We start from the raw sequence: 22,584 nt of genomic DNA, 5'->3' as shown, positions 1-22,584 counted from the left end.
AAGAACCTAATAGTTTACAACAAGGACAAAGTGGCAATTTTCTTAGAGCTGCTCTGTTCCTTCTAAAGAATGTGCAATGCTCCCAATAGAGCATAACTTCTAATTCCTATTGCAATGGGAATAAATTCAAATAAATAAATTACCATTAAAAGTGTTAATAAAGTGGCAGTGATAAGAATTATAAAAATGCTGTTTACTGTTTAAATGTGGGTTTTTGAGGGGGAGGGTTGGGGTTTTTTGGTTGGTTGGGTTTTAAAAAATGGGCAAACCAGTCTGGAGCAGGACTCTGGCCAGGACAGAGCTCAGGAGAGTCTGAAAGGCAGGGATTTCTGGAGACCTTGGCCTAGATATTCTCCTCAGATCCTACAAGAGGGTAACAAACAAGACAGCTCTTTTGTTGTAGGACAAGGTCCCTTCTCAGTTTCCTGTAGGTGATGAAAGGTACCAAAGATGGCTAAGTACTCATCAGGATCCCTGCAAAGGTCAACTACAAAACAATCTTTCTTTAATCAAGTCTGAGCTAGGAATCAGCTTTCTAAAAGGTTTCACTTCTTAAAAGAACCCAAAAGAACGATAAAAACCACCACTTACCTCTATAAAGGTTTTCTTGTTAATGTTTCTTTGATTGAAGTCTATTAAAAAGTAATGCTTTCGATAATGTCTAGCAGTAATGCCTTTCTAAAAGCTAAGGGTGCATAAAAAGGAAATCCTCATGCTTAAATACCTTCCAAGTTTTCTAATTATCTCTCTTACTCTGTTTTATAATTTTGGAACAAGGGTAATTGCCCTTGATCTGATCCCAGATTCTCTTTGATTTCATTGCATCATCTCATTTATGCTTTTATTTACCTTACTAATACGGAGCTGATTCTCAACACAGCACACATAAGTACAGAAGTTAATTAATATTCATTGTGGGCCAAGAACAGGATTTACACCACAAACAAAAGAGCCTAATCCTGAGCTAATAGATCATAGAGAAAAATAAACACAAAATGCTCAATCTCCCTGCAAAATGGAAAACAAAGGAAAAAAAACCCACCATGCTTACAGGGATACTTTTTCTTGACTCTCTATTGACCATTCTGCGTATCTCTTGTATTTCCACATTCTTTTTGCCCAGCAATTATGATCAAAACAGAATAAATCAACTTTGCTAGACAACAAAGTGAGTACATTAAAAATCCTCATGACCAAAAGGGACTTTTGTGCATGCCAACCAGAAGGCAAAAAAATAAAAAAGTAACAGCCTTGAAGTTTCCCAAGAATGCCCACAATTTTGTCTTGTTACTATCAACTATCAGCATTTCAATTGTGTTTGGTTTTGTTCATTGCATAGGGTCATTACCAATGCTGAACACACTCAAAATCCCTCTGAGCAAACAATTCCTAATCCAGTGTTTCATCATTTTAATCATACCACCAGAATTTTTTCTGGGGAAAATAAATAAAATCAGAAATCTACTCTAACCATTTAAAATGTCAATTAAAACAACATCCATTACATTGTTATTTTATGCATTCAAAGCTACTTTAAGACTTTCAATTCTGGCCATAAAATATCAATTCATGGTGACAAAAAGATAAAAACCTCTAATTGGTAAAAAAAAATTCAAGAAAAATGTGAATAAAAGACTGTCTCTTGCAGGCTGAAAGAAGCTATTCCAAGTTTATTCCTTGCAATAAACTTGGGGCCAAATCACAAAACTTAAGACATGAGGTTACAATGAAAAGCAAAATACATCTTACACATGTGTATTGTGAGGATTAGGAAAAAAATGGAGAAAGAAACAAACTGGGGACAATCTTTTGAAGCCTAATGAAGAAAGCAACAGTTTCCAGCCTAAGTGGAAGCTGACCTTTCCCAGTTGTTTGCAGGAGATGTGATGAGGTGAGAAACCCTAGAAGTGCCTCCAGTCTGTCAGGTAAGCCACTGCATTATTTATGTTGCCCAAGCAGTGTCATTTGTCTTGAACTTGAAAACAATTTGTGCACCCTTATTAGAGTTTAATAATAAATCCACAGTTTCCCCTCTGTTTGCTAGGGTGAAATAAAGACAGCTAACATAAAGGAAGGATGTACACAACAGACACATTGGAAAAAGAAGAGAAAACTTTTGATACATCAAAATCATACTCCAGAGGAAATATTTTCACTTCCCAGGAGGCTCAAAACTCTGCTGTCAGTGCCTAGCCATGCCAGAACCACCCCCAAAAACAAAACCCAGATATTTCATGTTCCCCACCTAGGACACAAATGTATAAAATATCTCAATTGTGTCAGTGGATTACACCAAGAACATCCTGAGCTAAACTTCCTGCAAGCTTCTAGGAATTGTTTTAAAACAAGGTGGATGAAAAAAACAGGCTAAAGGAAGTAGTAAAGGACAGCTCTTAACAAGAATATCTCTAGAAGACCAAACCTTATACTGACTTTTATGGCCCTAAAACAGTAAAGAAAATATAATGGGGGGGAAAAAATCCAGTGATTTGTACACAAATTTTGTTATGAGACAAGAAGAGATAAGAAAAAGCACTAAATGCACTCTCCAGAATAAGAGATGGAGAGACGTTTTCTTGCTTTACAAGAGGGTGATATTAGCCTGGTAAAGACAAGTATTTAAAAAAAAAAAACACCCTTTCTGTTTCTGAGGAAAAAAATTCCTCAGAAACAAGAAATAGACTTGAAGATGCAAAACTGACATCTGTTTTATTAAAATGCAGACATCCTTGGGAGATTAAGTAATTCTGCATGGTCTCACACATCTAAGGATTGCTAGAGCAGGATTTGAATGGAAGATTTAAGTCAACTTGAGAACACAAATATCTTGGCTTCCATCTTTCAGCTTTTTCTCTTTTGATTATATGGAAACATCCACCATAGAAATTTTGTTTCTAGTATTAATATTACTATTAGAGTTGCAAATTTCTTCAAAATCATTTACAGGCTTAGCATGACAAGATGGGCTTTATCTAAAGAGCTTTCAACCTATTGATCTGAAAAACAATCTTCCCATGAAGACAAAAGCACAGCAGCCATCATATTACTAACTTCTACCTCCAGTCTAAAAATTAGTAAGTTAAAATGTATTTACAGGAATCTGAATTTAACATGTATTTACATTTTAACCAGGAAAATTAACAGTCTGCTTGTCTAATGACTCTTTCAAGCTTTAAACTATACAATATTATCTTTTTTTTTTCCCCCCCTCCTATCACAGGCTTAAATTTAATTAAGATTAATTTGATCTACTGGTCCTCTAGGGATTGGACAAACATAATTAATACATTAGGCTGAAAATTCAGACTTTTATTAATGGGCTCAGGCAACTCCACAGGGACCCTGAAGTCTTTTAAAAAGTTAATCCTCATGTAAGTGTTGTGTCTTCAAACCCTGGGCTTTTCAGCTAGAACATGCAAAACTCTTTCCCCACCCAAAGGAAAACAGAGATGTGGTAATTCCCCACTGAAGAACTAACAAAATAATAGCTGGACATATAGTGAAAAGGTTCTTTGTCTTGAAAGGCAGAAATGCATCTCCCTGCATGAGAGATGGCTGTGTTAACTGGAGCACTGCTTATTCTGGTACACTAAATATTGCCTCAGGACCTCAATCAACCATGACATGGCAAGGCTCTGCGCCAATTTATTATGTTTCTCCAGAAGAAGGACACTCCTGGGCCAGGATCTCCAAGTTCTAAGTCTTTCCTTGTAGGAAATTAATGTAGATGGAGGATGGCTTCGAGTGCAGCTGCAGGAGAAAGGTAAAGAATTCAGTTTGTGCCCATCACCTTCTGCTCGAGGCTGAGGCAGCCCTTCCCTGAGAGAGGAAAAATCCCACCTACAATGCAAAAATTTGTCTGTAGCAGCTCTGTGGAGAGCTATGTTCACTCTCCTGTTAAATTTTAAAAGGTTTAATAAAGACAATAAGGGACAGAAAATAAAGAATAACATCCAGGTGCCTTGATGCACTGTTCAGAGCACACTTGGTATCTTTGGAACACTTTTTTTATCTTATTCTGTTGTAGGGGGTTTAATGCATATTTAAACTTTTCTAAGAAGTATTTTGCCTGGCTACACTCTGGGTCCACCTTTTTAGAGCATGTGTCCTAGAGGTTTTATTTCTCTTTATCATCTTTTTATTTGGGCTGGGGTTCCTTCTTCTGCAGGCAGTCAGTGTTGATAGCAACCTGAGCCCACATCATTTGTCTGCTGGGGGTTTGTACAGACAGGACATTGCCCCAAAATCCAAAATTCTTCTTGACCTACACCTAAAACTTGCTGGCAGGACGAAAAAAAGAAAAAGACATAGCAAAAGCATATAACATTCATCTTAATACCTGTGAAAAGCCAGTATCACAATATGGATTTATAGCAGCTCTAAGTTTTATCATCTATAGCATCCATAAATTAACTCAGTAAATATTTGTTTAGTAGTGATGCTGGGCCAGACTTCACAAGATCCCCCTGATACATCCTTGTGAAAGGGAGATTAGAACACTCCCCCCAGTCTGGAGAACAAACAACATTGGAACGAATTCCCTCAGGAAAATGAGGCAGGAAGATGCTGTATTTATAGAAAGGGGAGTTAAAGTCACTTGGTTCCTATTTTTTTAGCCACTTATTATTTATACTGATACTGGCAATCATGGGATGGCTGCAGAAGGGACCAAGAGAGAAAGTTGTCACCACAGTGCTGTCAACATGAAGCTGGGAATTTAAACACCTCCTCCTGCACTGAGTTGCAATACTGTGGCAAAGCTTTGTCCCCAGAATGCTACAGATTTCCATGAAATTGCCAAAAAAGAAAGCTGCATGCAGTGGGCAAAACCAAATACCATGGGCACAGATGGATTGGAAAAAGAAATATCTATTACCAAATGGCAAAAATGCTGCAGTAACAGGAAAATGAGAATATTGTGTTTACTGTTCCTGAGAGAAGTAAAAATGTTTTGCATACAAGGCTTACTCAGAGACATAACAATCCACAGAATTAAAAACATGACATATTTTTCAGCCTAATTCCTCTCTAGGTACTTGAAGTGCATTTTGCTTTGCACTGCAACCACTCCATGCTGATACAACAAAGAGCCTGTCAGTCCTGTAAATCATATCTTTAAGTTCCAGTGAGACATGATTATGTGTTATCCAGGTTGCACATCCATTCTTCTTGACAGTGTGATATGACAGCATCCTCTAGCCAGGCAAAAAATTAATTATTTCCCCATGTATCAATGCTTCAGTTCCTAAAACCCTAACTTTAGCTTGGCAGATTTGGTTTGTTTTTTTCAGAAATCTGCAAATCCTTTGCAATTTGACAGCTTCCAGCACTATTTTCACAGTGAATTTCCTGGCAAAACCAGTGTTAAAAATTACATTTACATTAAAAATTACATTCCTCTGTCACAACCTAAAGGAGAACTTTCTGCCCCAGCTGAGCACTTCTCAGGGTCCCACTGGGACACAGCAGCAGAGGCAGGAGCTCTCTGGTTAGCCCAGCCAGAAAAGATTGATATCAAAGTGTCTGTACTTATTTTTCCACACATTTCACTGCATTCTGTTCCAGCTTAAGCAAAACAGCAGGGCGAGGAAGGAGTTTGGGCAAATATTTCCCACTGAACTTGCACGAGGGAAGGCAAAAATCTGTGGCTTTGCACAGTTACCCTCAGTCAGTGTCCTGGGGGAATAAATTATACCTGTTCTACCAAACTGGGTGGTTATTTGCATTCCACTCAAGGCTGAGATGCAAAGCATCAACAACAGATTTCTAATTATAACTGTGCAATAATATCACCCCACTCCCAGGTATCAAACAGCACAAAAGAGAAGAAAAAAAGAAAGAACTGTGGTCATGCATTAAAGCTTTCTCCTCCACCTCCAGGAAAGGCAGAAAGTTGTCTACAAGCTTTGTCTTTTAAAATGCTTTACACTTGCCTCCTCTTCACGGAGGATTTACAGGAGAAATAAATTACCTAAGGCTTGCAAGCTGGTAACAGAGCTGCTCTGCAAAAATGTCTCAGCATAAAGGTTCAGGTCACCACCCATAAATTTCTTTGTATCTTTAGCCTTCGGCAAGTTCAACTTGTTTACCAAAACTGGCTCAAAAAAACCCCCACCAAACCCACAACAAACCAAAGCAAAAATAACCCACAAAATCTATAGAGGAATATTCTTCAAGGGCAAAGAAGAATTGGCAGGATGAGTTGAGGACTAAATTCCCTCCTGTGCTTCTTAGAGAGGGAGGAAGAACCCCCCCCACCTCACAATATCCTGGCAAATGGTAGATATGGAGTTTTCTTCCTCCTGAATCATGAAAATTGACTTCTACTTATCAAAAAGTCAAGGAAACACCACCATGAGCGGGGCCCAAAGAAGAAATCCATCTTTATTTTTTACCCCAAAGGCAGCAGAGCCATCACTCAGTGCCACAAACCAACTGATGATGACAAGTAGGCAACAAGAAGCCAACGGCTGGAAGTGAATAAGTAACCAAAAAAAAAGTACCAAAAGTACCAAAAAGCCTATAAAAGTTGAATGCAGCAAGCTAGCAGGACTTGACTGTGGTGAGAAGGACCCTTTGAAGACTTTTTGGCAGTCAGACCAAGCACATCTCAACCACACATTCAAAGTACACCAAAACCAGGGGGTGCCACCCCTCCCACCCAAATGCACTCCAGAACACGCTGCTGTCTACAAACAGCTCACAGATGGTGCTGAACCCTTCAGCCAGATTGAAAAGAAACCCAAACATGATTCAATCCAGCTGCAAGCTCAGGGAGGCACTCAGCCTGTGCTCGGCTCCAGAGAGTGCGTGGGGGCACCAGCAGGGTTGGCTCACTGTCCTACTACAGAATGAGTGGTAAAACATCACCCAGAATAAGAGAGAAGGAGAAAGAGAGGAGCCTTGTGTGTGGGAGATGCTGGCTTCCTAAAAAAATCTCTTTGGATTAGAGTTTGGCAGGAAAAAAAGCTTAAAAATCAAAGAGGAGGGTGTAATTCCCACTATATAATATAAAACATATTTACACAATGGCTCCTTACATTTCATCCCCATGGAGATTTCCTTCTTTCCTTTAAGTCCATATGCAGCTCCTGTTATGTTATTAGGGAGGGGGTGATGAAAAGAGGTATTTGAGCTGCCCTGGACAAGGTCCAGCCCCCAGAGCACCCATGGCTCTGAAGGTCAGCTCTTACCTGTGTGGTGCTTCAGAAGGAAACAATGCCCAGGCTTTTGGGTAGGAGAAAGTGATTTCCAGGAGCCCAATGCCAGCTGCTTTTGGGTAACAGAAAGTGATTTCCAGGAGCCCAATGCCAGCTGCTTTTGGGTAAGAGAAAGTGATTTCCAGGAGCCCAAACCCAGCGGTGCAGAGAGCAGCAGCCCCTGCAGGGACTCTGCTGGGTGTCCTTGTGTCATGCTCAGCTCCTGAAGTGTCCCTTTCCCACAGCCAGGGCACTGATGGACACAACAGCTTGGACCAGAGCCTCCAGCAGTGCCCACCAGCAGGGAGGAAGCTCCAGGTGAGCATCTTCAGCTCCTCACTCAACACAGAGTGAGGAGGAAATCACAGCCAGGCTGCAGCAAAGGGAGGCAGAGACAGGAGGAGGGATTCCTTTTCCAAAGAACACCAGAGATGAAGTTTTAATGGAGTTCACAGACCTAAGAGAGATGTGCAGAGGAAGGCTAGGAAGTTAAATGAGGTGTGCACACCTATCTCAAGTCCCTGGTGGGATGTTCAGTTACCACAGCAACTTTCAAGGTCCAGGACAAACCAGAATTCTGATGCTCCAGACATGGACAGAGACCACTATTGATACATTGCTATTTTAAATACCTGAAAAAAACCCAAAAAAAAGTAAATAAAAATATTTCACTGAGGATCACAAACCCAATATTTTTCTCTAGGAAGTCAAGAGAAAACCTCATGCACAGCAGACATCCAGAAGCAAGAACACGATGAGATCTGAGGGGAAAAAAGTCATCAAGGAGAACAAGTCCCCATGAGCTTAAACCTGGATGTTCATCACACCTTCATTATGTGAAATCACAGCCTTCAGAAATGTTATTTAGCATAAGAGTTGTAAAACTGTAATGCCTGGTGCAATCCCTCAAAGGCTGATCAGGTAAGAGCCTTCTTTAAATTTGGGTCATTAGTTCATACAGGAAACGTGACTTTATTTGGAAGGGATCTTTCATTCACTAATTAGCATTAGTACTTTAGTAGAGAACATTTCAGTTTTAGTCTGAGCCAGTCTCACCACTGTGCTACAGAAATCAGTTTTGTTAATTGAGGCAGCATTCTCTTGCACAAACACTAATTATTACAACAGGAATGGCTTTTCTCTATAAGCATTTTTACAAATGTCCAGTGAGACATAAAAGGCATTATTTTTGTCATGTCTTTTCGAAACTTCATTGTTTTATTCAATTGATTCCTCATTTCCTTTTATTCAGTGTTCAAACCTGATGTGCAGAGTTTCTATTAATAATTCAGAAGCATCCTCATTTTACTGATGGATGAAATTGGATACTATTCCTTGAAATATGATTGCAATACTGAAGTGTAACACCAGCAAAAAAAAGCTGGCAAAAAATTTACCTTTCTTTGGGATAAAGGGAAAAAAATTATATCTTGTTACCATCAAAGAAAACTGATGGTTCCTGTAAATTATGACTCATTGAATATTTTGTCGTGTTTTTAATATTTTTTTTTTCCAAGTAATCTTAGCAGTACTTTTTTCTTCAGGAAGTTTAAGGGCTGCAAAACTTCCTTTTCCTCACAATATTATTATCTGTCAGGGAAAAGACTCCAAGTTGTTGCATGGGAGGTTGAGAGAACTGTAAGTTTGCTTTAAAAATGCTGGTCTTTAGGCAAAGAGCAAAAACCCTTAATTTGTTCCAGAGAAATAAATGGGTTATTCAGAGGCAGTATGGAAGTCACAAATCCATTAGTAAAATCTGGTCTGTACTAACAATTCCCATCACCTTGAAGGTCACCTTTGCACTCTCTGTCAGCTTCAGACTGAACTCTCTTTAAGAAAAAAATCTTAATTGGGATTAATTTATAACTATGCTGGTTCAATTCTATGTATGAATTTCAGGGTGTCTCAATTTCAGTGCTCTACAGGTTGCAGAAATATTAACCAGTGACACAACAACGTGACAGACCAGAACCAAGAACACATCTACAACTCACTGAGAGGAAGGGAGAGTTGGATAAAAAAAAAGAAAAAAATTGAAAATCACATTTTGTCAGGTCAGTTTTGCAGTTTCTGAAATGCCAGTTGTACATTTTAGCACAGCACCAGTCTCAAATGGTGAAGGCACTGTCAATCAAAGACTCCTGCCAAGCTCTGGGCTCGTGTTTAGGCATGGAAAGGGGAGAAGATGTAGGGGAAAATAATCTCTGTGCTGGGAATATTTGATAGAATAAAGTGAAAAAACAATGAAGAAATTACAATATACCCACGACCTGTAAAACATCAGTGATGTGTTGAGAGTTGGAGTCACTCACATTTTGTCTTTTTCTGCTCTTTTGGCTCCCAGCCCTTTCAGATGAGAAAAGTGACAACGTGTCAGCAGTGCCCACGTGTCCTGAAGGCTTCAGGTCCTTTAAAGATAGATGGAGGGTCATGGCCTCCACCCCCCAGGGCTGTATTTTTAGGAATCATTTTGCATACCTTCAGTGGTGTATGTGTGGACTCAAGAGATGTTACAGAAGCTCGGCCTTGAGTCAAACTTTGCACCTGCCCTCTTAAAAGTCTAATTTCTCAACTGCTCATTCCCCAAAATGAGGATTCCCAACTTGGGTTCCTCTAAAATGAATATTTAGTGTCTTCTGCAGTATAATCTTCAGCTAAAGCATTGTATGCTCCCATTAAACTTTGATCTTAAAAGCACAGGATTTTCTTGAATCATCAAAAAATGCCACAATCTGCTTTTAGCAACCTGTAGGCAAAGCTCCCAAAGCCTCTTTGAGCTTCGAGGCAGCTCTCACTCCTCACTGTCCAAGCTCTCCTCACTCCAATCACCTTTTCCTCAGGGGAACAACATTGAAATTGGGCTGCTGGTGCCTCATGTTTCATTCCCCAGCAGATGAAGCAGCATATCCATTTCCAGCACTAATAAGTTTCAATGAGTAGTGACAGCTTCCAGTCATGCAGAAACACAGGCAGACTCAGATGTCACTCTCAAAATGGTAACTCATTTGAGAGGGAGGATCACAGTCAAATTGCCAAACAAAAAATTGTCAAATTGCCTCTTCTTTTCAATGACTCCCTAAAATCCAGGCAAATCAAAGGTCCTGATAGCACAAGGATTATTAGAAGAAATAAAAAAAAAAATCCACCGTATTTAATGTGTTAGCTAACATGGTAGGATCCTCAAGAAGATGAAGCAAATTTTGTTTCAAAGAAAAGCACTTTGTGAGAAAAGACAACTTGTTATTAATTGAAGATAAAAATCACAGCACTGGAGGTGAGCCAGTTTATTGTTTTCACAAGACTTAGCAGACTGAACCAAGATAAAAGAAGAATCCCAGGGCTTTGCAAAAGAAGGATAAAAGCCACAAGCTCTGATTTCCTGAGTGGCAGCACTGATATTCCCCACTCCAAACCTCTGTTTGCTACCACTGGCATAGGCTCACAGGGTATCACCACTGTATTATCAGGGTTTATTGGGGTTTTTGGCTCCCACTGCCCAGGACCTGGCAATGAGGTCTGCAGCCAGCACAAAAGATCTGGAGATTGTGAAAATATATGGAAACAAGCCCTCCATCCATACAGTGGAGGCTATGAAAAACACAGGGGTCACAAGGAAGGAAATTAGATGTTAATTTTATTTCCCATTTAGCTGTTAGTCCTTACAAGGGGGTAAGTCTAGCTGAAGAATGGAGTGAAAACAAACTGAAGAACCTCATGGGCAGGAACCCTGGCAGCTGTTCTAGCTCTCAACAGTCTGATCCTGAGGAATGTAGTGAAATGAGCCCCCCCCAACACCATCCTGCTCATTTCCCAGTCAACAGCCCCCACTTCTCCATCTCCACTCAGCACTGCTGGTACACCCACCTCTACAATTCCAGCACTCAGTTGTGTGACAGCTCTCTCAACAGCCTTGCAAGTGACAGGAAATTGTGACAGATTTCAACAGAGAAGAGCTCAGGCAAGTTTACAGTAAGCTTGCTTAGCTTTATTTGAGGCAGTACCAAGTAGTAAAACCAAGGATGAGCTGTCAAATTTCATTAATTAGGAATCCCAAATAGCCAACCTTGCACACAAGAGATCTCTGTATGTAAAATCAACGACCTCAAAAGAAAGATGTAAGTGCTCAGGTCTGCTTCACTGAGGTGCAGGAAACATCCAAAAGATGTTACCAATCATTAAACACTCACATCAATTCTGAATTTCCCCCTCTCCTCTGAAAGCTCCAGAGTAAAATCAGGATCAGCCTAGATCAGTATATTACAGAACTTTCTGCCTCTTCACTGTACAGTCTAAAGATGGGAGTATTTTTGAGATTTCTTTGTAGTTCTACCCCAGTGACATACCAATGAGATAATGTCACTCCTGAAAACTGCAGAAGAACATTAAGGGACATAAAGAGAGACAAAAGAGACCATTAAGTTGTTTTAGATCCTCTCTCCTCCTCTTAAAGTCCTCTCATCTCAGATAAACAGAGGATTTTTCTTAGTTTATTTGCTTTTCTGTCTGGAGTTAGACATTGCCCAGCAGAGTTTTCATAAAAACATAATGCCTGTTTAAAATAGTACACTCTTCAAAAAAAAGATGTGTCTCACAGTAAGATGAGGACAGAAGAAAATAGCAAGAATGGTGACAAATTCTTTTAAATTGTTTCCAAATGATCTACGTTTCCTTTAACAAAACAAGCACATAAATTATCTTTGGGTTTGCTCTGAGGTTTTTTTTTTTTGTCGTGGGTTGTTGTTTTTTTAATTTGAGATTTTTGAGCCTTAACCTCAAAATCATTAAACAGGGAGACAGACAATTTGTTCTATTAATATCAGGGGAACAAACAAATACTTAGAGATCAAGATTCTGAGGCTGCAGAAACCCTTCTCAACCCACAGCTGAACAACTCATGGACATCACTACCAATCTTTATCCCAGGGCTGAAAAACACCTTCAGACTCGTAAATTTTAGGCAATTGTTGGATAGTTTTCCTGCTTTTTTCTTTCTGGCAGAACAATAACTGAGTGGATTTCTAGGAGCTCTAGGGGAAATGTGTGTCCAGAGTGGAGAGTGCACACTTGGATCAAGAATACCAATTACACACTGTCTCTAATCAGCGAGTGCAGTATCACCAGCCCAATGCCTATTAAAAAAAAAAAAAAATTAAAAATAAATTCTGTACAACTAAAATGACCCCAGGCTCCAGATATGCATCATTTTTAAGGTCAGTTGGTCCCTGAAGGCACAGTTCTGTTACAGGGCAGGAACAGGGGAATAACTGGAAGTCTGTGTTATTTTATGGCATCGCGGCAAGAACGCTGCCTCGGAACATTTCCTCATTACTGGAAGCAAGAGTCCCATGCAAGGGGAGCATAAAGAGCAAGGTCATCTGTAAAATTACCACATATTTTTCTTTACATCCTAAAGGAGCAACTGCACTAAAGCTCTACCAGGAAGGTTTTAAAACCAAGGACTCGCATTGCTTGTGCCACATTCCCACAGAAACCCAGTTTTTGGACTCAATTTGCTAAATTGCCTGTAGTGACATCAACATAAATGTTGTTTGATAGAAGCCATGAGGAAGACGTGACAATATTGAAAAGAAAATGTTACTGCTGCCATTCCTGGCAATAGTAGCACAGCATGTATCTGGACATCCCAGAGTACACCAGTTGCATGCTCTAGGAAACACAAATCTCTCAAAAATCAAAGTGAACCCATAAAAGGACCTCCCCAAAATTCCCATGGATTCCCCACACAGGCTAACATGGCATTTAACTCTTAAAAACTGCAGTGCAAACAAGTGCCTCAGTCTGCCAAGTGAGCAAAAAATGATGACACAGACAAGTACACAGTGGTTCAGAAAGTGAGTTTGCAGAATTTATCCAGTGAAGCATGAAGGATAGAAGCAGGATCACCTGCTTTTAGTCTATGAAGCTTTTGGGGAAAAGGTGTGTGTCTAGAGGAAGAAACATGGATTGCATCTGTTTTGTGCCAAAATATATAGAGTTTTTTATAGATACACACACACAAACAGCAGCATCGAGAGGGTTGCACCACGTTCTGGCATTCACATGATTTACACACAAAGAACCACTAAAAATGCACTAATGTGCTTAGTGAAAAATGCCAGTGTTTGCCAGGGGCAGGTAGTTTAAATTACTGTGTCTATCTTCCTCTGAGAGGAAAGCCAAGGCAACTTGATTAATATTTTTCTACCAGAAATAGAAGGGCAGAAACTCAACTCCTTCCTAGACTCTGGAGGTCAAACTAGATGATGCAATGATCTCTTGCGGTTTTAAACTGGTTTTATAGATCATCTGACTTAAAAATAGACACAATGTTTAAATAATAACATTCCCCTGAAATTGAGTGCCTGGTTCAACAAACCTCCAGTCGCTGGCTAAGATCTGGAGGGACTGGGACCATGGGAAGATTTGTAACAAACCAAAGGGAAAATGCTGGGTAGATACTCCAAAATGGAATACTACTGACTCTCTCCAAGTGATGGATGCTATCTTCTGTACAGCCTGCTTCAGCTAGGTGCAGATTTCCACAGAATGGAAACAGGAGGTGTCTGTGGTGCAGAACCATACCCAGGTTTGGGCAAAGCCACAGCAGCAAGGATCTCCATCCTCACCAAGAGGCACAAATCCACCGTGTCCCATGCAACAGGAGCCTGTTTCTGGCTCACTGGAATTGTTCCTTGCCAGCTACACCCCTGTTCAAATTGCCACAACCACAACTCAACAAACCTCACCAAGCTGCCTGAACTGCCTGCAAGTCCACTGGGTATCACTTAATTCCATGAGCCACCGAGTACAAGAACAATGGGAATCAGATTACTGTGCTCATATGTTTTGACAACAGCAATTTCATTCTATTTATTATGATAATTCATAAAGCACCACCAAACGCAGTGCAGAATCTCTTATGAAAATAATTACAGCCTTGTAATGCAGGATCTGGTTGAAGCACACCATTAATTCCTTGACAGTCAGGGAACAAGCCAAAGACTTTGTGCAAATGAAGGATTAGCAAGGTCTCAACACACATTTCCTTGCACTTAAAATGTGCAAGGAGCAGACCCGATTCAATCAGCATTTCATATGATGCTTTAAAACGATAGCCCCCGAGGCAGATCTTTTTTGTACTTCAAAAGATAGCTACACTGCTCTATGTTACAGTCTGGGGCAACAGAAAAATGAAATTCCATCCAATTGTTCTACCACTGTGTACAGTGAGCATAAAATAGTTGCTCTTTCCCACGGCTGTCAAAAACCCCCAGACTTTTATTCACAACGAGGTGTCACCAGTCTCACACAAAGAGAGAACAGCCCTAATACAATGCTGTGAATTGTCTTCCACTTGGCTACTGAAAATATTTGGAGCAGTAACCTTTTCTGAACCTACCATTCAGCATTTGGGTTGTCTCCATATGTGCCTCAGGGCTATATTGCTCTGTTTTTAAAGTGCTTCTATTTCTATGCAGAACAACTTTGTGGTTGTACGTTTTAAAGCAGTTTTTAAAGTAAGATTTGCCTAAAACTGAAAAAATATAAAATGAAAAAAGGGCTGGGGACTGTTCTTCTTGATGTTTAATAATGTTCAAAGTTGTCTGAAAATTTGCTTACCTATAATCATAAAGGACTGAGTATGTTCCCTGCTTTGCATCCTCTCTTGTTTTCCAAGTCCTTGCAGTACAGCCACTGTGAAATCATGATCCAGATTTGTGTGATCTCTCTAGAGCCTTAGCTAAGTCAGGTCTTCACAAGTAGAACTGATCCAGAAGCTGCTAGGAAACATCCCTTACAAATAAAACCAGCATTTTACTAAATATTAAAATATGATTAGAAACAGATCACTTGCAAAAGGAAGTTTGACAGACCAACATAATAAATTAGGACCCCCTAAAAGCCACCAGAAATATCTGCCAATGTCCAAACCAAGATGTCATAAAAAACAATTAAGAATGCTGAAAGAACTCGCAGAAGATGTTGCATTCTTCCAAACTTTTCCATCTTATCTCAAATGTTTACAGTAAAAAGAACAGAGATGTTTTCTTCAAACCAGTTTTTATCAGTCCTCTCCAACATTCAAGCAGCACAATATTCTTCTTTTAATGCAACCAAGTAACCCCCTCTGAACCTCAGGAGATATTTGCAAAATAATTGTTCCCCCTCACTGCTCCTTTGTTATTACTTTATTTTTTCCACAGTCTTATTACTTCAGGCAAAAATAACTTAGAGATATTATCATCAATTTAGCAAAACAAAATTCCCCTGGATTTATTTTCTTTTAAGTTAGACTTTTACAATTAAATTGTACATTAGAGCTAAATCTAATGATTTGCAACCCGGCTGAAACTGATTGGCTCACTGAGTCTGCAGTTTAATTCTTCCCCCTCTCTCATTTTGCTAACTAGAAGAGAAATGAATCTACCTTCCAGCCTGTTGGAATCAATCTTCTTTTCTCTTTCTCACAATTTATAAGCCAGAGGCTTAAAAAGTGTTCATATCCTCTTTTAACAAGCTGGTTATGTGAGATAAGCACAAGAACATTAATAAAAATAGCTCAGCTTTAAGTCATGAAGGTTTACAAAAGTAGACCTTAAAAAAAAAAAATAAATGGTAAAGGCCAATTGTGATTTATACCATGTTACTTTTCCTACACTACCAATTACCAATCATCTCTAAAAGATTCCCCCTTCTTTTATATGCCAGAGAGAAAAGCAAATGCTGCCAGCTCATTCCTAATCTGGGAGACACTGCAGAGCACAGACAGCCCCCAGTTAGTCCTGGGACCTCTAAACACTGGCATGCTGCAGAAGAGGGTTTATTCTTTTCCAGTTATGAACTTTTCCTTTTTTTTATTATAATTAATTAATTTTTTTTAAGCCCTTCACAAAGATTTCATAGCTGTCCCACATACTGTATTTCAGTATGGTCTACACCATCACTGCCACCATCCTCAATGTCTGTCTAAATACACAAAAACTGTATTTAGGCAACAGCAACACAACCACTGGCTCTGGAACTTTTATTACTTCAATTACAACAAAGCAGCTGGTGGTAATAATAACACTACTTAGCATTTATATGCTGCTTTATATCTTCAAAAGCCTGTATAAATATTTATAATTAAGCCTCACAAAACTCCTGAGAGTCAGATACGTTTTTTTTGTTTATAAATAAGAAAACTGAGGACAGCTGTTTTCCAAAATCGAGATTTTTTAGATTATTTTTTAAAAAGGGAATGGAGATGTCTGGACAATAACTTTCAGAGTTATAAAAGGACAGCTTAAAATACTCAAAGAGTCCAGTGGGATATAAACTCTCATGCACTGAGCATCCACCTCCTCCAAAAAAACAAATCAGTGCTGTCCCTGGGAAGACACAGCTCCCTGCTGCCAGCTGCCCTAAGCCTCTTGCATGTCAACATTCAGCTTTCATATAAAAAGTGAGAAAAACTGTAAATTCTAAGTAGAAAAGAACTTGTTCTACCACGTACCAAAGGCACTTCTGAGAATATCTTACATTCATATTCAGTAGGACTATTTATTGAGGAGACTTTTTTGATGTGTATTAGACACCTCTCTCACATAGGGAAAACAAATGCCTACACACACTCTAACACCTCCCAGAAAGGTCTTGAGCTCCAGAACTGCATGATGAGAGCTTAAAATTATTGCCTTGGCAAAGTACACAGAATTATAGGGAAGACATGACTTAACCCACAAAGACTTAACTATCCGTATAATTTCACTTACAACATTTCCCTCTGAGAACAGCGGATCTGAAATGTTTTAGAGGAGACATTGGAATAAAGGACAGAAAAGGAGAAAGAAGAATTGGGGTTTGAGTGTGCAAAAGCTTTGCTGCAAGAAGTGTCATGAAGCTGAACACGAAGCAGTATGTGCAATTAAAGAGTGATGTAAAACAAAAAGGGAAGGGAGAAGAGGGGAGGAAGAGGGGAGGAAGAGGGGAGGAAGAGGGGAGGAAGAGGGGAGGAAGAGGGGAGGAAGAGGGGAGGAAGAGGGGAGGAAGAGGGGAGGAAGAGGGGAGGAAGAGGGGAGGAAGAGGGGAGGAAGAGGGGAGGAAGAGGGGAGGAAGAGGGGAGGAAGAGGGGAGGAAGAGGGGAGGAAGAGGGGAGGAAGAGGGGAGGAAGAGGGGAGGAAGAGGGGAGGAAGAGGGGAGGAAGAGGGGAGGAAGAGGGGAGGAAGAGGGGAGGAAGAGGGGAGGAAGAGGGGAGGAAGAGGAAAAAAAAAATACATCAGGAGACTAAAGTTATATCAAGACTCAACAGCAGGATGGACCAGAATATGGAGGATGGTGGAGAAACATGGCTGAGGCAAGTGGAGAAGGAAGGAAAACCTGAGGAATTCAGGGGCCAGGTGAGACCAAAGCCCAAGGCAAGGCTCTGGAGGCAGCAGCACTGGAGCAGCCACCAGAAGGGACAGGGTGAGTGCAGGGGAGAAGCTGTGTCTGTCTCTTGGCAGAGACAGGACATTTGTCACCCAGGGGTGACTTACCTAAGAGACACAAAGGCACAAAGTCCAGATTCCTCACGCTGTCCTGCCCTCTCCATGTGAGATAGCACCAGGAGGCTAATTACCTGTTAGCCCAGATTTATTAGCCTTAACAAAGTTTGCTGCTGGAACAGAAGCAGATCCCATCCTCTGCCTCCCAGCCCTGGACAAGACTTTATCCCTGAACACATGAGGAGAAGGAAGCAGAAAGATGAAACATTGCACTAAGGGTTTCGAGAGCACAGGATGAATTGCAAAGCAATAAATAATGCTGGGAGCGGAGCAGAGGAATAAATAATTCCACTTAGGGAAAAGCGAGTCTGAGATGGGATTGAAGGGAAAGAAGAAATCACATGTATTTAATACACAGCCTGCCACCCAATTCCCTATGTGAAACATTGAATACAGATGTGTATTTTTGTCTCCAGCTGAAGGCAGTACAATGCACTCACTGCCTTCTCAAGACACGTTGTGCAAAGCTGAAAATTACTTTAGTACAAATGGTTGACTTTTCCACGCCATTCTTTAAATGGCACAGAAGATCATCACGCTAAATTTTACTGCCACATGGTATCACAAACCCCTCAAGTTGTAACTCCATTTCCTTGCCAGATCATTGAGTTCTCCGTGTATCCCAGTGCATAAAACAACGTACAAGACAAATGTCTCACTCTTTGTACAAAGGTCTCACATTCAAATGCTCTGAGTAATAGAACAGCTCATTCAAAAATATTTTTATGATGCACACTGGATTCTCACAGGCACTGAACTCTTCAGTGAATCCCTGCATTAACCAGATACCTAACACCCAGAAACAACAAGTCTTTCTAAGCCCTTACTGAGCAGGGGGAAAAAAAAAAGCTTTCTTCAGGCTAATTACTTCAAATTGTATTTTACATTGGAAACAAAGAGATCTTTGTGTCAGGAATTAGAGAAGACTACACCTCAGACACACTGTGGAAACAGATAAAAAGATCAGTGGCCTCGGAAGAAGGAAGAGTGCACTAGAAGGAAGAGCAAAGTCCTCAGTTTTCATGAAAGGAGCATTCAGAGGGATGAATTCAGCCCTCTCAACCACCCCAGAATGAAAGAACGTGCTCATTAACCAAAGTTCACATTTCAGGTGAAAGACAATTTGCTAAGACCTTTAAGGGAGAAAAACACAGCAACATCAAAGTCAACCTAAAGTCAAAACATTGACAAAATTTGGATAATCTTGTATCTCACCAGGTATTTGCAAGTACTGAAGTGCAAATGAACCGTCAGCTCATCTTTAAAAATGCTTTTACATGCAGGAGCAGAAACCAAAGTAATAAATACAAATCTGCCAAGAGACACTTCTTTATTTTCCAGTTACAAACATTCCCAGGCTACAGACAATAAGAGAAACTCTTGTAGTATATTTAGTCTGAAGCATCCAGCAGCTACAGCAAACTCCAGCCCCAGGAACCAGCTCTGGCAGTTTCACAATTAACTCAGCTGAACTGAGCTCTCCTGCACTCATGGAAAGCTTGAAAGGAATCAGGTGTTCCCTTACCTGCAGGGGTAATCTATAAAATCCAGAAAATCCATGAATTGTAACATTTTGGCTTATTAAAAGACAAATCCTCTCTCTCTCATGTAAAACCAATGCATTCGTGAAAAGAAAAACAAACAAAAAAACTAAACCAAAATAAAATCAATGATGAAACAAAAAAATAAAAAGACCAAAAAACCCCAAACAACCACTTTATCTGTATGAAACTTTTTTGAGTTACTGGACATTCATAACACCTACCTTCACTCAGAAATACTATTCTTAAAATCATTAATTATTATTAAATATTCTGTTGAAATACTCAAAGTTTTCACAGTATTTCAGGAGAATGGTTTAATCATTTTTGTGTTTATACTGGGGTTTTTTGCTATTTTTTTTTCCCCCCTCTGTAGCTTGATAGAGAACCAAATAATTTCTGTGGTTGGCCAAAGTGACAACATGAGTGAGGCTTTAAGAACAAAGGCAAGTAGGATCCCCTGTCACACCACCACAGTAATGAAGACGCCTGTCATGCATCAGAAAACTACACGACAGAAAATCCCAGAGAAATGGATAACCTCATGGAAAATACTAACTCTGCACCTTTGAGGCTAGAGACATCTGCTAACTTTGTCTGTTCAGGATGTACAAGGTAGCTGAAGCCTATTCATCAAAAGACAAAAGTAATAAATGCAAAGACAGTAATTTGTAATTTGCTATTTCCTTGTCAGATCTTAACCCTGTGGAGATTCACAGCATGCCTGATTTTAATTACCGAGACAGTGGCATGGAGAGGGAAGGGAAGAAAGGACTGGAGGCATTCAACTAGTAGCAATTCAAGGCCCTGAGTCTGCTAATATCCAAAAATGTTACTAAAACTGATGTTACAATCAAAGGCATGTGTTGGCCATTGCAGGCTCACGGCCACAGCTCAAAATGAAACAGATCCTAAAAAGCAAATGCTAACAACATTTCCATTTGTGATTCATTTTTTTTTTCTTATCCCCCACTGTCAATGACACAAAATTAGGAGGAAAAAAAAACAGAAAAAAGCAGAACAGATGTGGAGGTTGCTGCTTCCCACATCATCGTGGTCTCTCCAAGAAGGCTGTGACTCCCCGAGTGTCAACAGCTGTAAAAGACACCTTTGCCTTAACATTCCATTTCAGTGACTGCAGAGCACTGTTTTATAAACAGTTTTGCAAATGTTTTCTACGCACACCCAAAACAGTGTCACTGACTTAGGTGAAACTTTCAATGGCTTTATACCTAAATTCCTCCGCGGTCACTCAGGACTGCACTAAGAGCTGAAGTTCATGGCAAAACAAAGTTCAGATGACAGCCACCAGCTAACTTTGAAATTCAGGGTAGAAAACTGGAATTCCTAGGTATCAGACTTGAAGCTGTACAAAACAGAACGTCGTTGTTTTGGATGAATAAATTGAATGAGTTAAGATAAAATGGCACCAGTTACAGCCCCTCCCTGAAATCAGGGATTCTAGTTTCTCCTGCTTTGAAGTATTAAATAATGGAAAATAATGGAAAAACTAGAGAACTAGCACTGAAAACAAGAAGTGGGCCTCTTATAAACCGAATTTTCACATTGAAAAATATGCTTTGAATGGAGATAGAAGGATCAGGCCACGCACGATGCACAGCTCCAAGGTGTGAAATGTCTTTTCTTTCTGGCCAGCAGCCCCACAGCAGAGAGAGGACAGTGGATGGGTCACAGACCAAAGGGCTTCCTTTTCCTGTCTGGCACAGCCAAAAGATTGAAAAAAATATTGTGCATTGGCCGGTTATTTGCTGTATGAGAAGAGATGCAGGAATTATAACCAGGAATACAGGAGCAACAAGTGGTGGACACTGAAACCAAAGCTAGCAAGTGCTTCATTAGCTCAATCTCTGTCATGTGGACTTCAAGACTTCTCTTATCTCCCCACAGTAGCCCAGAACCAAAGATTTCTTATATATTTAAATCTATTTTGACCCTTGGGGCTTCAATTATTTGACTTCAGATGTTAGATTTTAATAAGCTGTCACCCGCAGGGGAAAAAATGAAGTAATTAATGTGACTGATTTGCCATTTACAGCTGGACTATGGACAGAAAAAGAAAAAAATCAACCATATTTCACGAATTTAGTTGTCACCAAGTGGAAAACTTCAGTACTTTTTCCCATCTGTGCATTTCACAGCAGAAGTAACTTCAGATTAATCTTGCCCTCTCTATTACTGCTGTATATAACTAGCACCTAATCATTACTGGGTGTTACCTCCCTCCAAATAAATCTGATGGGACGCTTTGTCTGCTTTCAGAACTGCAGAATGGCTCAGGATCATGAATTTGGAGCTATTCAGGAGGAGGCACAGCTCAGCACCACAACCTCCACAAGCGTGTGACAGCACAAGCCAGCTGGACAACTGGAGTCCAAATCCACTTCCATTTCCAGCCCTGCTCCCCTGGAGCCTTGAGCACAGTATCTCCTTACCTGAATGATAATAATGCCACACTCCCCGTGAGCTGTGAGGCACCAGGAGATACAGGGCATCTCCCTCGCACCTTGGAAACTCTGCAAGCTCTTTGCACCAGGAGGAAAACACCAACTCACAGCCAGCCTGGCCCAGGAGAGGTTTCTTCTCCTCAGAGGGCAGGGGTTGCAGCGTTTCCATGGGTGTTCCAGGGAAAGGAGGCTGCCACACAATGCTGATGAAGTATTTCCAGTTGCTAACAACAAAAATGGTCATTTTGATGTTCTCCCACGTAAGCAACTTTTGTAGCTGACATATAGACATTGCACAATCACAAACGAGAAGGGAGACAGTCAATAGGAAGGGAGGAGGACCACATTTCTGATGATGGAGAAGAGTAATTAAAATATGATCTATGCTGCAAAGGCATGCCAGAGCCATCACTCGGTTAATATTTCAGCAGACACAATGCAGAGGAGCAATACTTTTACCTTCAGTAAAAGTAATTTACAGTATTTACTTCACCTCAAGTAAACAAAGCAGACTCCACCAAAGGTCACACCACTCTGGAGGGTACAAGATTCACTGAGCCAAGGCAAAGCACAATTTCTGAGTGGGTTCTCAAACAACATCCTTAAGAAAAACCTGTTCCACCCTTTCTTCTATTGCCTGCTACTCGCTGGTTTGAAACCATACTTCAGTGGAAGCTCGACATCTCGCTTTTCGTGGATACAATGCAAGCCCTAGTGGGGTCGGGGGAGGGCAGGAGCACCTGGAATTATTGCTGAAAATGTCACGAACCTGTTTTCCAAGGTGTGCCCAGGTCACTCGCACTCGGGCAATGCGTAAGGGAGCGATGGCGATGAGAGGGGCAGAAGGAGCCAA

At 40.4% G+C, this 22,584-nt stretch overlaps 1 protein-coding gene across 9 annotated transcripts in view; it reads right to left on the bottom strand.

Annotated features, from left to right (window-relative positions):
* Positions 1 to 22,584, bottom strand: part of EPS8 (EGFR pathway substrate 8, signaling adaptor) — a 129,619-nt gene that overhangs the window by 104,520 nt on the left and 2,515 nt on the right. Inside the window, exons 1-2 of one of the 9 annotated variants that reach the window (XM_023925554.2) lie at positions 17,717 to 17,896; positions 14,820 to 14,993 (exon numbers count right to left, since the gene is read on the bottom strand). The exons of 7 other annotated variants lie outside the window; for them this stretch is intronic. The gene's annotated coding sequence lies outside the window, so the exon portion shown is untranslated. Of the gene's footprint in view, positions 1 to 14,819; positions 14,994 to 17,716; positions 17,897 to 21,719; positions 21,915 to 22,584 lie in introns of those variants that run through there. One more of the 9 variants, XM_086886003.1, reaches the window with a different exon arrangement.

Source organism: Cyanistes caeruleus, chromosome 4 (assembly GCF_971803275.1).
Source record: "Cyanistes caeruleus chromosome 4, bCyaCae1.hap1.1, whole genome shotgun sequence".
Taxonomy (NCBI): domain Eukaryota; kingdom Metazoa; phylum Chordata; class Aves; order Passeriformes; family Paridae; genus Cyanistes; species Cyanistes caeruleus.
Note: the sequence above shows the minus strand (reverse complement) of the source record. Positions and strands in the feature narration are given on the sequence as shown.